Genomic DNA, 16,331 nt, shown 5'->3' with positions numbered 1-16,331 from the left:
CACACAAAGTGTTGACGAGGCACCTTGACTATCTAACCAGCAGTCAGCTACTAGCTTAGGAACACAAAAAAAACCCAGCTTTGTGAAGAATATTTAAAAGGGGGGTTAAATAAGACTGTCTGGAACAGGAGAGCTATTTCAGCAGGCAGGGTGTTTTTCTTCTGGGAACTGAAGGACAGGGGTAAGGAAGGACTAGCATCAAGCTAGCAGGTGCCACCCCCAATCTGTTCTCATTTTGGGCACCAAGACCACCTGTGCTAGCCCAGGTTTCCCTGGAGCTTTGCCAATTTCAGTTGATTTGGGGACTTCTTTTCTTTCTCTCTCTCAGGTACAGAGCATATAATATCTGGCCAGCAGCTTCCTGACAAATTGTCACCATGACATAGCTTTCCTGGTTTAGCAATACTGCCTGCTAGTTAACAAATGCCTGCTCACTTAAAAATGGGATTAAAACAAATAAAATGGCATCAAGAGTTCAAGCACTGGCTGGCTGCCATGAACAACGGGACTGTTTGCAAGAGTGGGAAACCCCAAAGGGTATCTCAGCCTGTTGAGACCAGGTCCAGCTCACAGACATGAGGTCCAGCTGCATGAAGAGCAATCTTGCACTGAGGGTGTGAACTGCAGCAGTCTGCCATCTGCCTACCACCTTCTGCTTTTGCTGAGCTTCTGCTCAGATTTGGGTTTTTTCCTGAAGATAAACCTCACAGATAAGGTGTCAGATGAGGCTTCTCAGGAAGGACCGTGGCTTGTCTGTAGTCACATACAGCTGAGTCACTTTGCTGTGGCTGGGAGAGAAGGGGGTCTTCCTGGCCTAAACTTGAATTTTAGCCCCATTTTCTGGGAGGCGCATGCTCTGCATAGAGAAAGTTGGGTAGGAAGATCCTGTCCTCCCTCAGGCTGGAAAGATGCAGCCAAGCAAGGGACTCTCCTGCAGCAAAACACATGACTCACTTTCCAGGGGCTGGCGTCCAGGAACGCCACCTCCCCTACCAACCAGTTGGACCGGGCTGGCACCAGAGCCCAGCTGGCTCCAGAAAGCCTGATGCTCAGTTTTGTCATGCCTACGGCACATAAATTCCTTCCACCATTGCCTCGCCCTCCTCGAGCCCAGTTCTCCACTTTGCATAAGCAGTGCAATAAGCAGAGCAAGTGAGGCATCTCTGGCAATCTCAGGAGGCCAGCCAGAGGCCCCTGCAGGCTCTGGTTTTGCAGCCTACTGCAGCCAGCTCTGCGGGAGAAGTGCTCTCATTGAAAAAAAAAAAATTAAATAAATGGAGGCATTTTCTGCAGCAGCCTGGCTTTTGGACCATTTTGCATTTCCACTCAGACTGCAGCAAGCCATTGGAGAGGAAGCAAAGCCAGCCACAAATTGCAGCCTGGCAGCCTCAGGAAGAACCTTGGACACGTTTGAAGTTTGTTCCAGCCCAAGCACGAGCAGCATCCCCATGACTCACAAATGGTTTGGCTTGCAGGTCCCAGCTAGAGACAGACTCCCCACCACACGCCCCCCTTCCTCACCACTAACAGGCTGCAGAGAAATAGCTCCCACTCTGATGTATTTCTCAAAGCAGGAGGTATCAGAGCATTTTCCAAATGGGAAGGCAATGCTGCAGGGACTGCATCCAAGGGCAAAGCTGCAGCTCGACAACACCGGGAGGGGACAGGGCAGGTGGGACAGCAGGGTGTCCCCTCCCTCCTGGTACTGGTGCTTATCCGCCCCCGTGCTGGGCTGCTCCAGCTCCCTAACACAGCTAAAGCCCCCTGACCTGCAGAAGCAGATGGTTCTTTACTGGATTATTGGCCTGAATCAGCCCAGGGTGCAGAGAGCACCGCGCGATGAGCCAGCTGGGCCATGGGAGCGAGACAGCAGCGACCCTACACTTCTCCAGCCTCTCAGTCCCTCGCATCAGCACAAACACCCACACTCTCTGCCCAGCCCTGCAACTGATATGGCTTTAGGAGTGATCCATTCCTCTCCCCAGGCAGTTTTTTGCCTGGATCCAGTTTGCTGTCTGAACACTTGTGGCAGCATGGGGTGAAAGCCGTTGAGGACCACCCCCTTTTGGCAGCTGCACTGCAGCAGAGCTCTCAATTAACACTGGCATGATCGCGGGCCACAGTCCTTCCCACGTTCAGCTCAGCCACAACTTAATTATCAAAAGGGGTCACATCAAGTGCACTGTATTTTCCAAGCAAAGCATAACATAAAGCCTCCAATCATTGCAGCTAATTCTCATTTCAGTATTTCCTTTGTCAGCTGTCACAAGTTTTACATTTTAGTTACAAGCTGCATTTTGTTTCAAGGTTTCTTCAGCATTTTAGATACTACTTACTGGGATTAGACCCCTGTTCTGAGGCTGGCCATATCCCAGGGCAACTGTTGCTTCAAACAAAGTAGATCAACACAAAGAGAGTCAGCAGCCATAAATGCTTTGCCCTCATGAACCAGGATTTCTGACCAGTGCAGAGTCACCAGAAAAGCAGATGATTCCTCCTAAATACAGGGGAATCAACAGTGCAGCATCATCTCGTAAAGCCCATGTTTTAAGGGATATGCAGAAAGATGCAAAATCCCATTCCTGCTCTCATTGTGTCATCTTAGACAATGGCTTAGACAGGTGTACTCTTTGCTGGGTAAAAAAACCTGGCTGAACAGTCGGGCCCAGAGAGTTGTGGTGAATGGAGTTCAATCCAGTTGGCGGCCGGTCACGAGCGGTGTTCCCCAGGGCTCAGTTTTGGGGCCGGTCTTGTTCAAGATCTTTATCGATGATCTGGATGAGGGGATCAAGTGCACCCTCAGTAAGTTTGCAGACAACACCAAGTTGGGCGGGAGTGTTGATCTGCTCGAGGGTAGGAAGGCTCTGCAGAGGGACCTGGACAGGCTGGATCGATGGGCCGAGGCCAATTGTATGAGGTTCAACAAGGCCAAGTGCCAGGTCCTGCACTTCATCCACAACAACCCTATGCAGCGCTACAGGCTTGGGGAAGAGTGGCTGGAAAGCTGCCTGTTGGAAAAGGACCTGGGGGTGTTGGTCGACAGCCGGCTGAACATGAGCCGGCAGTGTGCCCAGGCGGCCAAGAAGGCCAATGGCATCCTGGCCTGTATCAGAAATAGTGTGGCCAGCAGGAGTAGGGAAGTGATCGTGCCCCTGTACTCGGCACTGGTGAGGCCGCACCTCAAATACTGTGTTCAGTTTTGGGCCCCTCACTACAAGAAGGACGTCGAGGTGCTGGAGCGTGTCCAGAGAAGGGCAACGAGGCTGGTGAAGGGTCTGGAGAACAAGTCTTATGAGGAGCGGCTGAGGGAACTGGGCTTGTTTAGCCTGGAGAAAAGGAGGCTGAGGGGAGACCTCATCGCTCTCTGCAACTACCTGAAAGGAGGTTGTAGCGAGGTGGGTGTTGGTCTCTTCTCCCAAGTAACTAGTGATAGGACAAGGGGAAATGGCCTCGAGTTGCGGCAGGGGAGGTTTAGATTGGATGTGAGGAAAAATTTCTTTCCTGAAAGAGTGGTGAAACATTGGAAGAGGCTGCCCAGGGAAGTGGTTGAGTCCCCATCCCTGGAGGTATTTAAAAGACGAGTAGATGAGGCACTTAGGGACATGGTTTAGTGGGCATGGTGGTGTTGGGTCGATGGTTGGACTCGATGATCTTAGAGGTCTTTTCCAACCTCAATGATTCTATGATTCTATGATCTTTTTGGGGTTGTAAGCAGTAAGAAAGCAGTCAGACAAACCTCTGCAACAACCTTTGAAGGAGAGACAGCTTTTTCATAAAAGGACAGGAGAATTAAGTCATATGTTTTTCTGTAAATCCTACTTCCTCCAAAAAAAACCCATTAGAAACATACGTCTAGGTTACCCAGAAAGAAAATAAAGGAAAATTAATAATGGAGTTAAAAATTTTATCAGAAATCACAAGAAAATAAAGTCTGATGAAGCAAAAGAGGAGGAGGATTTTAGGACACATTTGGTTCCCACATGCTACAACAGAGAAAAAGCTCCCCAGCATCCCCCAGGAAGCGCTACCCCTTTTCTTCTCTAGCTTGTCTATAAAGATTCAAAGCAGATGACTTGGGCTGCTTGCTGGGAGCTATGATCCTCTCCAATAAGAGGAGCAGGCTTGATGCTTTTTAGGGTTTCTGCAGTAAAAGATAGGAATGAACAGAAGAGTGCCCTTACCTATTCCTGCCCATCAGTGCTCTCCCTCCCTGTCACATTGTGCTGTTGCACTGAAGCTCAGCACCGTTTTCTAGAGCAGCCACGTCTTTGCAGGCTCATCTATCCCACAGAAGAGCCACTTTCCAGAAGATGCTTTTAATATATCACCTCTATCAAAAAAACAAAAGAAAAACCACAATCTTTTAAAAGCCATCCAGCCCATTTCTAAGAGCTGGCCCTTCTCACAAACAATGGCATTGCAGAAATAAGCAAGTTTTTAGTTTGGGTCTTCAAAGCCTGGGGGCGGGAAATCACCACACCCAGCCTTGGCTGACACCCCCCTGCGCGTACCCTGGCAAGCTGCTGGGGGCATCTGTGGGGTGGTGTTGGGTCACGCGACTGAAGACCACCGGTCTGTCAGCTTCCCGAAGGAGGCACTCACAGGGAGTTTTGCACGCACCCCAGAGAATGCGCTGCCAAGCAGGGCGTGCATTTTCCAAAGCAAACATCAAACAGCACAGCGAGGCCTTGCCATTAACTTGGATGGGGATAGTGAGTGCACGGGTGGGGACCCCATATGTGTAGGGTCTCTCTTTCACTATAACTTTTGACGTGGAGTTGAGAATATCTTCCCTTCACAGAGCCCTTGGGCAGAGCAAGTGTTACCACCGCATGGCTCTGTGCTCAGGTAACAAAACTGAGCATTGCTCAGGTGTCACAGAGCAAAGTCTGATATTCCTCTTTTCCGTGCATTCACTCCAAGGTAAAAGGCAATCTGTTCCCCATCCTTATCTTCCACCTCCTCCTCCTTTACCTGTCCATTGCCTTTGGGCTCATCTCAGCTCTCAACTCAGGACCGGCAGCTCCAAATGCTACTGCCTTGCTTTTAGCACTGCCAACCAGAAATAGGCAAAACTTGCCTGCCAAAATCAAAAAGCTTTTAGAAAATATGGGGCTGAGTTCTTTTATTTGCTTTCTGCTTTGCAGGTTTTCAAGGATTATGCTCAGAAGCTCTAAGGGCTTTTTCAGCAGTGGAGACTATTTCAATCCAGCCCTTTCACAGTAGATGGAAAATCTGCTTTGACTCGGTTCAGCTCACACGGAAGCGATTAGATAATCACGGGACTCCGGGAGCCATGGCTTTAAGAAAAAGCACAAAGTATGATAGGCTTTGCAGAAAAAACAAGAGTTGGCAGGGGAAAAAAGCTACAAAGGCTCCTGTAAGTAACCAGCCTGAGAAGACACCTGTTCCCCAGACTTGCTTCATACAATTTCCTCCACTGTTGAAATACTTGCTTTCTCTTCCTTCATTATCCAAAGTGAAAGGGAAGGCACTGAAGGGAACATATTATTTGGGGAAGAAGGTACAAAACAGAAGAGTTTGGACTGGAAGTAGAAGCCCAAGTAAGCTGTCCTCAAAAAATTTGGATGAGTAAATAGGGTGTTAGCTGGCGTGTAGGGAAAGTAGTGGGAATAGATCGGGGAGATCATATAGTCCAAGATCTTAATAAGCAGCCCCAGAAATCAGGCAGGGATCACTGCTTGCCTGCTCACCAGTCACTATGCTGTTGCAAAATCTGCAATCCCTTTTCTAGGTCACAAACTCAGGAGGCATCAGGCAGCACCTCTTCACATGTGATCTCGCCTCAGCTGTGCACTCATGGTCAAGGACATTTAAGCCAGGCAGTGGATTTCAATGAAGTTTGCAACAGCAGCTAACGGCTGGCCAAAACTGGCACGAGTTTGGATTAATCAAAGTCACAAGGACACAGTGGGGGAAGTGGTGAGTCCAGCTACTGTGGCTTCCACCGCAAGGCCTTTCATCATTTTACAGTCATCAGTGGCACACAACCCACACCCGGAGTCGTGGGCATCTGAATAGTTGCCCTCTGCCCTCTTGTACAAAAGGCTAAAAATACAGTCAGACTCAATCTCCCTCTTCCATTGTTCCAGCTAAGTCTGGGATTTAAATGGTTGGGAGTAAGTTGCCCACTGCAGTGTTCATCCCTTGCTTGCTCCAAGCCTGACAGATCCCATGTCAAACTTCCTAAGCCTCTTTTGCTGTTTCTTCACCTTCCAGGTTTCATAGAGCAAAAACATGTCTCACACCAGGGAAAAAAGCCAGCTGGATTGCAGCACAAGTAGGGCAGACAGCTACAATTCTACACTTTTGAATTTCACAGGAGAATTCAGCAGCACCTTTCCCCGCTAGCAACCTCCCCTTCTGTGTCCTTCCCACCATTCACCCAACAGCAGCTGGGGAAACATTTGAGCATCTCCTCAAAACAGCAAACACAGGGCAATAGAGTTGTTTTATGTATTCCACAGGCAGTGCTGTGACTAATGAAGTATTGCCAGCCTGCAGCCTGGTTTTCCATGGCAATCACAGTTTCCAAGATTATCACCTAATGTATGTCTTTGAGACTTGCTCTTCACCTTTTCCCAGAAATGAACTGGCTCAATAAAGGCTTATTTTAACCCTCAATTTGTAAATCACAGACCTGAGAAAAGTCAGCACCACATACCCACGCAAGCTCAGCTACAGCCAAGAAATAGCTAGATCAAAACTCACCATTCTGCTGAGCTTTGTTTGCCATGGTGAACATCAGAGAAGAAACAAAACCCCTCTTATCCTTCCCCAGGGAAGGGCAGAGAGGCATAGGAGTTAGCTCTCAACTCTGGGCACTGTGATCCAGCCAGCTGCAGAACAAAAGCATGGCTGAGCCCATAGAAAAGAGAAAAATGCAAGAAACAGCTCTGTAAAGAGCAGCAAATGTCACTCCTGGCTTAACACACGGGGTCAAATCCACTGCTTGTGGAAAGACAGAGAGAGAAACTGACCCAGGACATTTCAGGAGCCTGACACTAACCCAATGGAAAAAAAGTGTCTCCCTGTTTCCAGTTCCCTTCATTAGGCTGCGCTGCAGCTGCCCTTTAAAACTTACCCAACAGCTGCTTCCCCTCAGGTTGTAATTTTTTTGTTCAGCTGCAGCTGATTTCTCTCTGTGCTCCTTTAGTTGGACAAGGTACAGAGCCATGTTCTGTCCTTGCTAACAGATCTGCAAATGAGAGTTAATTAACCCTGAGAGATTTGGAAACTGTTTTTCCATAAAAATGAGGATTATCGGGTTTGAGCTGCTCCTATTTCACAGGGAAGCTTAGAAAGCAAACAGGTTTTGCTCTTATTTGGATTTTCTGATGCTGCCTGGGGCAATCAGAAGATATGTGGAATTTATAGCGATTTCTAGCAAAAGTGTCTGGGTTTCCCCATAATCTTTTCCTAGCTTGCTCTGAACAGCTGGTCCGGTGACAGCCTCCCTACCAGCAGGTCAAATTGTTCTCTTGCTGCACTCAAAGACCATCATGTAGTGGTGGTTCTTCCTACAGGTGTCCACACAAAGCAAGTGATCTCTAAGGTGGACCTGGTCCTTCTCTCTCTCTGAGACCTATGGGGTTTTGTCGTGGTTTAATCTCAGTCGGCAACTGAGCACCACGCAGCCGCTCGCTCACTCCCCCCCGGTGGGATGGGGGAGAGAATCAGAAGGGTAAAAGTGAGAAAAACTCGTGGGTTGAGATAAAGACAGTTTAATAGGTAAAGCAAAAGCCATGCATGCAAGCAAAGCAAAACAAGGAATTCATTCACTACTTCCCATCGGCAGGCAGGTGTTCAGCCATCCCCAGGAAAGCAGGGCTCCATCACGCGTAACGGTTACCTGGGAAGACAAACACCATCACTCCAAACGTTCCCCCCCCCCCCCTTCCTCCTTCTTCCCCCAGCTTTTTATACTGAGCATGATGTCACATGGTATGGAATATCCCTTTGGCCAGTTTGGGTCAGCTGTCCTGGCTGTGCCCCCTCCCAGCTTCTTGTGCACCTCCAGCCTTCTCAGTTGGTAGAGCATGGGAAGCTGAAAAGTCCTTGGCTAGTGTAAGCATTACCTAGCAACAACTAAAACATCGGTGTGTTATCAACATTGTTCTCACCCTAAATCCAAAACACAGCACTGTACCAGCTACTAGGAAGGAAATTAACTCTATCCCTGCCGAAACCAGGACAGTTTTACACCAGGAGGGTCCTGCCCTGTGTCACACACCATCTCTCGTTCCACAACACACCCTTCAAAAGAGGCCCACCACGCCCAGAGCTGCCAAGGTAGAGAAGCATGTCTCATCCTTTCAGGCTGCCAGGATGCAGCAGTGCCATTTCCTGGAGGTGGATCTTCCAGAGGTCCAGCTACAGGGCTTGGCTGACCCTATGGACATCCCAGTGAAGTCCCCTGGCTTCTGGACAGATACTGGTTCTCTGTTCTTTATCTGCTCTGGTGCTTTTGTTTCACCTTCTTGGTTGGAAAGGCCCTTCCCCGTTGTGAGCAAGACTTCAAAGGTCCTAGTACCCTTATTGTATGTTAAGTAGCAAAGATTTGGTTATGACCAAGCCAGACAAATTTTCCAGGCAGAGATGTTATCTTCCTTTTGTAAGCAGACCAACAAGGCTACAGCATGACTACTAGGGGATTGTCAGACGCCACCGCCTGCCCTTCTGCAAACAGTGGCTGAGCTCCTGGAAGGATTAAAACATCCCCCCCAAAAAAATTGGCAGTCAAGCAAACTAGTAGCAGTAACGCGCAAGAGCAAGCTCTGATCCTTCAGCTGGTGGCTGGGGAGTCTCAAACCTGAAAGGTGTTTCAGAATAGGATGAATGTTTGTCTGTCCGGACAGGGCTAAATCATGTTTCTGTGGGTCCACAGTGATGTTCAGAGTGAAAGCATATGCCTGAACTGATGCTGGAAGGGGCTGCCCTGCTGTCTCTTGCACCCTGGCCATGTGCTCCTGACACTTCCTTGTCTAGGGACAGACTGACCCTGAGTAGATCTGATCAGCTCCTGATCCAACTAGAAACTCACCCTGCAAAGGAAAAGCAATAAAAGATAAGTTTTCAGGCTCACGTTGCTGCAAGTGACACAAAGGAAGGGAGAGGGAACACGTGCCAGGGAGAGAAAGAGAGCACAAGACAGTCTCTTTTCTTCCCTGCCTTAGGTGGATTTAAGCACATCATGAAACTGCAGGGCGACAGAAAAGATGAGATACAAATAACACATTAGGGTAAGGAAATAAGCTGCATCAATAAACCTCATTGAGGAGAGCATTCATCTTGAGGACCCTCTTCCAGCCTAAGGTTTCTTAAAGGTTTCATCAACATTTGGGAAGATTTTGATAAAACCACACCGTCTCACAAACGTCTTGACACCAAGGGTTTGGCTAAGATATTAATAAGTCACTGTGGCCAGAATTTATTTTCATACTCTTAAGGCCATCTCATGATGTTCTTGGTGAGGAGCAGAAGAGGACACCCTGCAGCAGAGAGCATCCCTGGCACACACTTTGGTGTGTGCCTGTGCCCCCGTATTACACCACCAATGGGAGTTTTAAGAGGAGTTAGCAGCTAACCCGCCACATAGCAAAGCTAAATCTTCTAGTTTTATAGCACAGGCTTCAGAGAAGCACAGAGAAAGCTTGGTGCAACCTTGCAAATCCCGTTGCAAACACCTGCTCTGCTGTGGAAACTTCCCGAGCAAAACCCAGCGGGCAACACAGCTGAATAGCTCAGCACATACTGGGTGCTGAGCACCCAAACACCTGAGTCACCCCTGGAATTTTCTCAGTGCTGAGTACTTCTCAGTAAGAGGTGGTTCTCACTTCCTTCTTTTGGAGGGGAGAAAATGTGACAAGTAATGGTTTTGCAAACATTTCCTCTCCCGCTAAGGCTCAGAGTGGGTAACTGGTGCCGTTTAGCACAATCAGCTCCTTTTCTCAGGGGGTTTCTCTTCATACGCAGGCTGGTCAGAAAGAAAAGCCCGCTGTCAGTCTGGGTCAGTCTCCCAGCCATGAATGTCAGGCAAAAGGAGCTTTATTTGGTTGATCCTAAATAGAGTTCCCTACCTTGAATGGCGTGTTGGGAGAGTGGGGTGCTCAGATGGGGAGTGTTCCATGTTTGTAGAGAGCAGGGAGACCCAGATTTTACCCAGCTGAGGATGCTGCTGACCTTACTAAGATGCTGACAGGTGCCTGATGGCGTTTTTTTTCACCGCAGTGCAGCTCCAAAGCCAATGGCACTGGTACAAACACACTTGCAGTCTGCATGTGATCCCCCCTCTCTTCTCACTCACCTTTTTTCTCTGCTTCTAACTCAAAAAGCCAAAGCAGAAAGCACAAGGCTTCCTGCTCACCTGGGAGAGCAGCAGACTGGCCTTGCTGGCTGTCCCCTGTATGGGGACATGAGAGGCATTTTCTACTGGTGTCACTATTTTAAGGTTTGCCAGCCTCTCTTCTCGCCAGACGTCCCCCTGGCTCGGCTGCTCTTATCATGTCAAAGTGAATCTTTGCGTTGCAGGTTTGGAAAGTGTTTGCGATGATTAAAAATAAACTAACTTCTTTATTTCGCCCTCAGCAGTTTTAGAGAAGCAGAATTGAAAAAGGAACGGAAAACACAGAGCAGGGTTGTTTGAAGATCTTGCATATGTTGCATGTGGGGGCTGCAGGAGGCAGTGAGGGAAGGATGTGCGGAGGTCAGTCAAAAGAACGTCGGCTGTGACCACTGAGTTTCCCACCAAGCTCCCACCCTAATTATGTCTGCTTGTTTTAAGCATACCTGCTGGTGGGGGAGGGGGGGAAGATCAACTGAAAATCTCTTCAGGGAGCTCAAGTGATGGGATTTGCTGGGGCTGCACGAACCAGTTTGCCTACAGCGGACAGCTAGGAAAGCAAACACGAGAAAGCAGCCGTTGCCACAGATACTGGATAGAAACTGGCCAAGTATCAGTTCACTGTGGACAGCAGCGACTCCTTCCTCAGGTCATTTGCTGAACAGGGGATGGCCTGAACAGCCGCCCATGGGAAAGCACCGTTGTGCTGGATGGCGAGCACGGTGCTGCTGTTTCCCTTGTGGAGACCTTGGCCTGCCGCCCCTGCAGCAAATAATTCATTTCTTTAATGGACCCAGGCCCAGATGTTGTTAGTGAGTCAGGCTTAGTCTCCAGCAAACACTCCTGGTTTATGGATCGCCCTTTCCGTGCTGTTTGCTTAGATCACCCTTTCCATGGCCGTCGTCTCCCCCAGCCCCTGGGTCCTGCCAACAGGGTTGCTGTTTGAGCTTGCTGCCCTCTTCTATTCATGGGCAATTTGCTTTTTCTTCTTCAATGGAAATGCAGGCAGCACCTTGCCCTTGAAAGCTGACGTACCAGGGCTGTACATCCTGGCATCGGGTCCATCCCTCTGGTCTGAAACACCCCCCTGGGGGGGCTCTGCCAGCAAGGAGAGGCATTAAAATTGAGAGAGGCTTTTGGTGGCAGCAGAGATGCCAAGAGAGGAACGGGCACTGCGGGGAGGAGGCAAGGGTTGGGCATTGAGTGGGCAGAAGCCGGAGGCTTTTTGCTTCATCCAAAAAACAGAGGGGGAAGGAGGAACTGAAAAAGCAGATGTGGGCTCTGGCCACGCTGATGCTCCAGCTTGCAGGACCAGGAAGCGCGGCCTCTCTGCACACGGCGGCAGCCGGGATGTGCTGCCGGGGGGCCTCGGCTCCCTGGGAGAGGAACCCCCCAAACCAAAGCCGGCGCTGAGGCAACACCCGCTCCCAGTGAGGGCTGCGGCTGAGAGACTGGGCACCAGTTTGCAAATTAATAGGGTCCGGCGTGCCGCCGCCAGGTGGCGCCAGGAGCCCGCCGTGGGCAGCGGGCAGCGGGCAGAGAGCAGCGGGCAGAGAGCAGAGGGCAGAGAGCAGTGGGCAGCGGGCAGTGGGCAGAGAGCAGCGGGCAGCGGGCAGAGAGCAGCGGGCAGAGAGCAGCGGGCAGAGAGCAGTGGGCAGCGGGCAGTGGGCAGAGAGCAGCGGGCAGCGGGCAGAGAGCAGCGGGCAGAGAGCAGCGGGCAGAGAGCAGAGGGCAGAGGGCAGCGGGCAGAGAGCAGTGGGCAGCGGGCAGTGGGCAGAGAGCAGCGGGCAGCGGGCAGAGAGCAGCGGGCAGAGAGCAGAGGGCAGAGGGCAGCGGGCAGAGAGCAGCGGGCAGAGAGCAGTGGGCAGCGGGCAGTGGGCAGAGAGCAGCGGGCAGAGAGCAGCGGGCAGCGGTTAACGGCATCCCGGTTATCTGACAGATACTGTTAAAGCACTGAGTTACAAAGTCTGGCTTTTTTATAGTCTTTGGTATGGGACCTATCAGCAGCAGAGAGGGTGAAACACCCCGTTTATACTTACATGAGGAGAGGTTTCCCGAGAGGTGGGTTTGTGTTTAATTATTGAAAGATCATTTAAAAAAGAGCTGGAAAAGTTTCAACTAATAGTTCTGCATTCTGGTAAGCAGGCTAGCCTTGGCAGAGAGGATGAAAACACCCTTGCGAAGTTTATGAGGAAAGGTGACCCAAGAGGAAAAGTTCAAGGGCAGGTGGATCAGTGATTGAAAATGGCATCCAGCCCTTGGAAGAAAACTAGGATCTTCACTTTGATGCCTTCCTCATATCAGCCCACAGCCAGTGAGTCATTAGAGCTGTCGTTAAAGCATCTGAGAGTGCTTTTCTTGAGAAGGTCAGGTATAGGTTATGGGTAGGCACGGTGCACTCAGCAGGAAAACTGGGCTCTTCTTCAGCTCGAGTGGGGCATTGCCTGCTTTTCCCTCGGGGCACAGGTAGCCTTAGTGCTCTGGGATGGCTGTGCTTGCACCCACACACACTGCTCCCAGCTCCAGGGGTGATACACCTGCACCCTGACACTGAGACAAACCACCTCCTTCTTCAGAGGCAGATCTTGTCTGGCCAGTTTGGGCTCTGTGCTAGGACCTGTGCTGCATGTTTTAGTTCAGTGTGAGTGTTCGTGTGGCTTTAGGTTCCCCACCACTTTCACTAGAAGAACTGCAGGGCTAGAGGAGGCAGAGATCTTCTTCTGACATGGGTCCTGGTTCCCTAGGCCAGCTCATGCAGCCATAGGAGGTCCTCAGCCCAGCCCCATCCAGGAGCAGGTCCCAGCTGTCCCCGGGGGGGAAATCCTGCCATTTGCAGGACTGTGCAGTCCTGTCCCTTGAAACCACTGCACCCAAGTCCCTTTGGCCACTGGAGAATGATGTTTCCCAGGCTGTGTTTGCAGAAGGTCCTCATGCAAAAGGAAATTGGGGTGTTTGCGACTCTCATTTTGCAGCTGGCAGGTCATCACACTGCCATGCGCCATCATCTCTCCGAGGAACATGCCGAAAAGCAGCTCACCATGGCACAGGCACCTGGCCACGAAAAGCAGAAGGAAGGCTTCCAACAGGTTTCCAACTTTCTGGGGAGCGAGAAACAAATCCAAAACGAGTTGCTGCAGATTCAGCCTTGAAACGAAGCCAGGGCACCTTCTCCGTCTCATAACCTCGGACAACAGGCGTCCCTCCACTTTCTCTCATTTCTGAGCCACATCATGACCTCCTGGGAAATAAAATCCTGAAGTGCCTCCAGGGGAAGCAGCAAAGCGGAGGAGAACTGGGTTTCCCTTGCACCGCAGCTTCCAGACCATTTCCAGGTGCCCCGTCACCATGCCCTGCTGCCAGATGCCACCAGATGGCGCTTGAAGAGACGTGGGTACAGAATTTGGCAACACTTAATCCACAGGCAAATTTCTAGGCAGACACTGCCCCGGCTCTAACAGAGCAAAGGCCAGTGAAGGCTTTTTTAAATCAGAGTCCAACCTGGTCACCACTACGTCATCAGCTTGGACCAAGGGCAGAAAATGAGCATCAGATGCCTTTATTTCCGGAAAACCCAGAGCATCCTCGTTGCTATAGCGACACGTCCCCCTTGCCTTGCTCCTGATGTCATTCTGGGGACTGCTCCCCTGCATCTTCCCGCACAGCAGGCGTGTGTGTGCATGCGCGTGTGCAACACAGGGAGCAAGGAGAACAGTCTCTGTTATCCCTGGGGGAAGAGGAGTGGGTGATGAAGGGAATGTGATCCCACAGCTAGTGAAGGGCAGAGGAAACACAAAACTCTGCCTGTCCCATCACCTCTCTTGGCAATTTGCAGAGAGGAGAAGGAACTTTGTTCCTCCCTGTGCCAGCTTTACTTATTGATGAAGTGGAAAGGTGATCTCCACCTAGAGAGATCCCTGCCTGAGCTTGCAGAGCAGGCAGGGAGCACACCCTGGGGCTCGGACGGGTGCGCTTCAGCCCAGGCTGCACCCCACGCTGCAGCTGTGTGGAGAAGGGTCCCTCCTCTGCTCCTGCCACCCCCCCAGGACAACCGCAAAAGCATCCTACAAAGGCAGTGACACCCTGCTAGCGTGGGTGTCCCACTCCACACTGGCCTCTCTCTGCCCTCATCTCAAAGTTATTTACATATTAGGGATGTATTTGCATCAAGATCTCCTCTGCCCATAAAAATCCGAGGCAGAATTCCCTGTTTCAATTGAAATAACAAGGAAGGAACTTAAAAATGTTTCGAAACCCCACAAAACTCCTGTGGTGTGCAGCCAGCCAGACTTATCCGCTCTTTTTGATGTGATTAACCTGACAGCCTACACAGGCCTGATCCTGCAAGCCCTGGTTTTGCCTCATTTAGGCAGAGTTTGCGAGACGCTGCCCTTCGCCCCGGCTCCATCGGCAATACTGCAGGAGCCAAAGCCGCGGCAGGGGTGTACCGGAGTTACCGTGCCTGTCTGCAGCCAGATCACAGAGTTACCGGCTGTGGGATGCCCGCTAAAACCAGAAAAAGCGGAAGGATGTATGTATGGATGGAGTCTATACCATAAACATCACACCCAGGCTTTCCTGCGCTGATGTTTGTATATGAACTGTGCCACTGGCCTCACGTGCCTCCAAGCAACGCCAGGCAGGTCCGCAACACCCCTGTGTTAATGTATGTCTTTATATATATATGAGTAACACACATATAGATTTGCACACACCCACTGTTGCTGCAAGCACGGTGCTGGCACTCCGCATGTAAACCCGAACACATTACCTTCGCGAATAGGAAGCCACTAACGAGCTATGCAGGTCATCGCACATGAATGCCAAGAAAACCTGCATTTTTTACCTATGTCACATGTGTAGCAGAAAAACTATGCCAGGAATGCAAAAGAGGGCTGAAACTTTTTATGGGGACTATTTTTTCAGATCTCTCCCTGCCTGCAAAGCCAGATGTCTTTCAGCTCCTCAGCGTCTAGCATTACAGAGCTCCGAGTGAGCTGTATGAATTTCTGCACATAAGCCAGAATAGCCATTTCTACACGATTTAATGCTCCAGACCCTAATCCTGCCCTGTGGGCACAGCAACAGCCGGTGTCCCCCAAAGCTCCTGGTCCGCACCCAATAAGATGCTCTGACTCCCTGCCCTCCTGGGACACACAGGCACGTGCTCACTGGCACGGCACGCCGTGGTGTATGGCCATCGCATGGGGCAAACCAACCACAGCTCCTGTATGGGGAGAAAACGGAGTTTGGTACTTTGGGGAGAAAGGTGCTGACCCTGGAGCCAGTTTTGGCCGGGGGTAAGGAGAAGGAGCCTTCCCACGCCTGCAAGGTGGTCACAGAGAAGATGGAGCCATGTTCCTCAGGTGGTGGGAGGGTGAGAGCTGGGACAGGAGACGTTCGGAGCAGATATAAGGAGAAATGTTTTCCTCACGAGAACAGGCTGCCTGGAGAGGTTGTGCTGGCTCCATCCTTGGAGGTTTGCAGGATAAAGCCTTGACCACCCTGGTGTGACCCCACTTTGGGCAGGAGGCTGGACAGGAGCCTGCAGCCCAAATCGCCCCACGGTGCCCGGGAGGGGACTCGCCTTGGCCCTGGTGGGGCACTTTCCCGGGGTGTCTGTGCGCTCCCAGCCCCCCATTCCCCCCCCCCAGCGCCCAGGCGGCCCCTTCCAGCCCGGGGCCATCCCAGGGCTGGGGCCGGCGACTCCCGGATTCCAGCCCCGGCGTGTCGGGGAGGCGGCGGGCCGGCAGCGGGCAGGCAGCGGGGAGGCTGGCCCGGGGACCCTGCCCGGCTCCGCCCCGGGACCCGCGTCCAGGCGCCGGGACCGCTCCCCCCGCCGCCGCCCCGGGAGGGAGGAAGGAAGGAAGGAAGGAAGGAGGGAGGGAAGAGGGGAGGGAGGGAAGGAGGGAGGGAGGATGACAGCGCCGTGAAGAAAAGCAGGGGACCCGCTGCCCTCCCTCTTCCCGCA

Source organism: Aptenodytes patagonicus, chromosome 5 (genome assembly GCF_965638725.1).
Source record: "Aptenodytes patagonicus chromosome 5, bAptPat1.pri.cur, whole genome shotgun sequence".
Classification (NCBI taxonomy): Eukaryota; Metazoa; Chordata; class Aves; order Sphenisciformes; family Spheniscidae; genus Aptenodytes; species Aptenodytes patagonicus.
Note: the sequence above shows the minus strand (reverse complement) of the source record.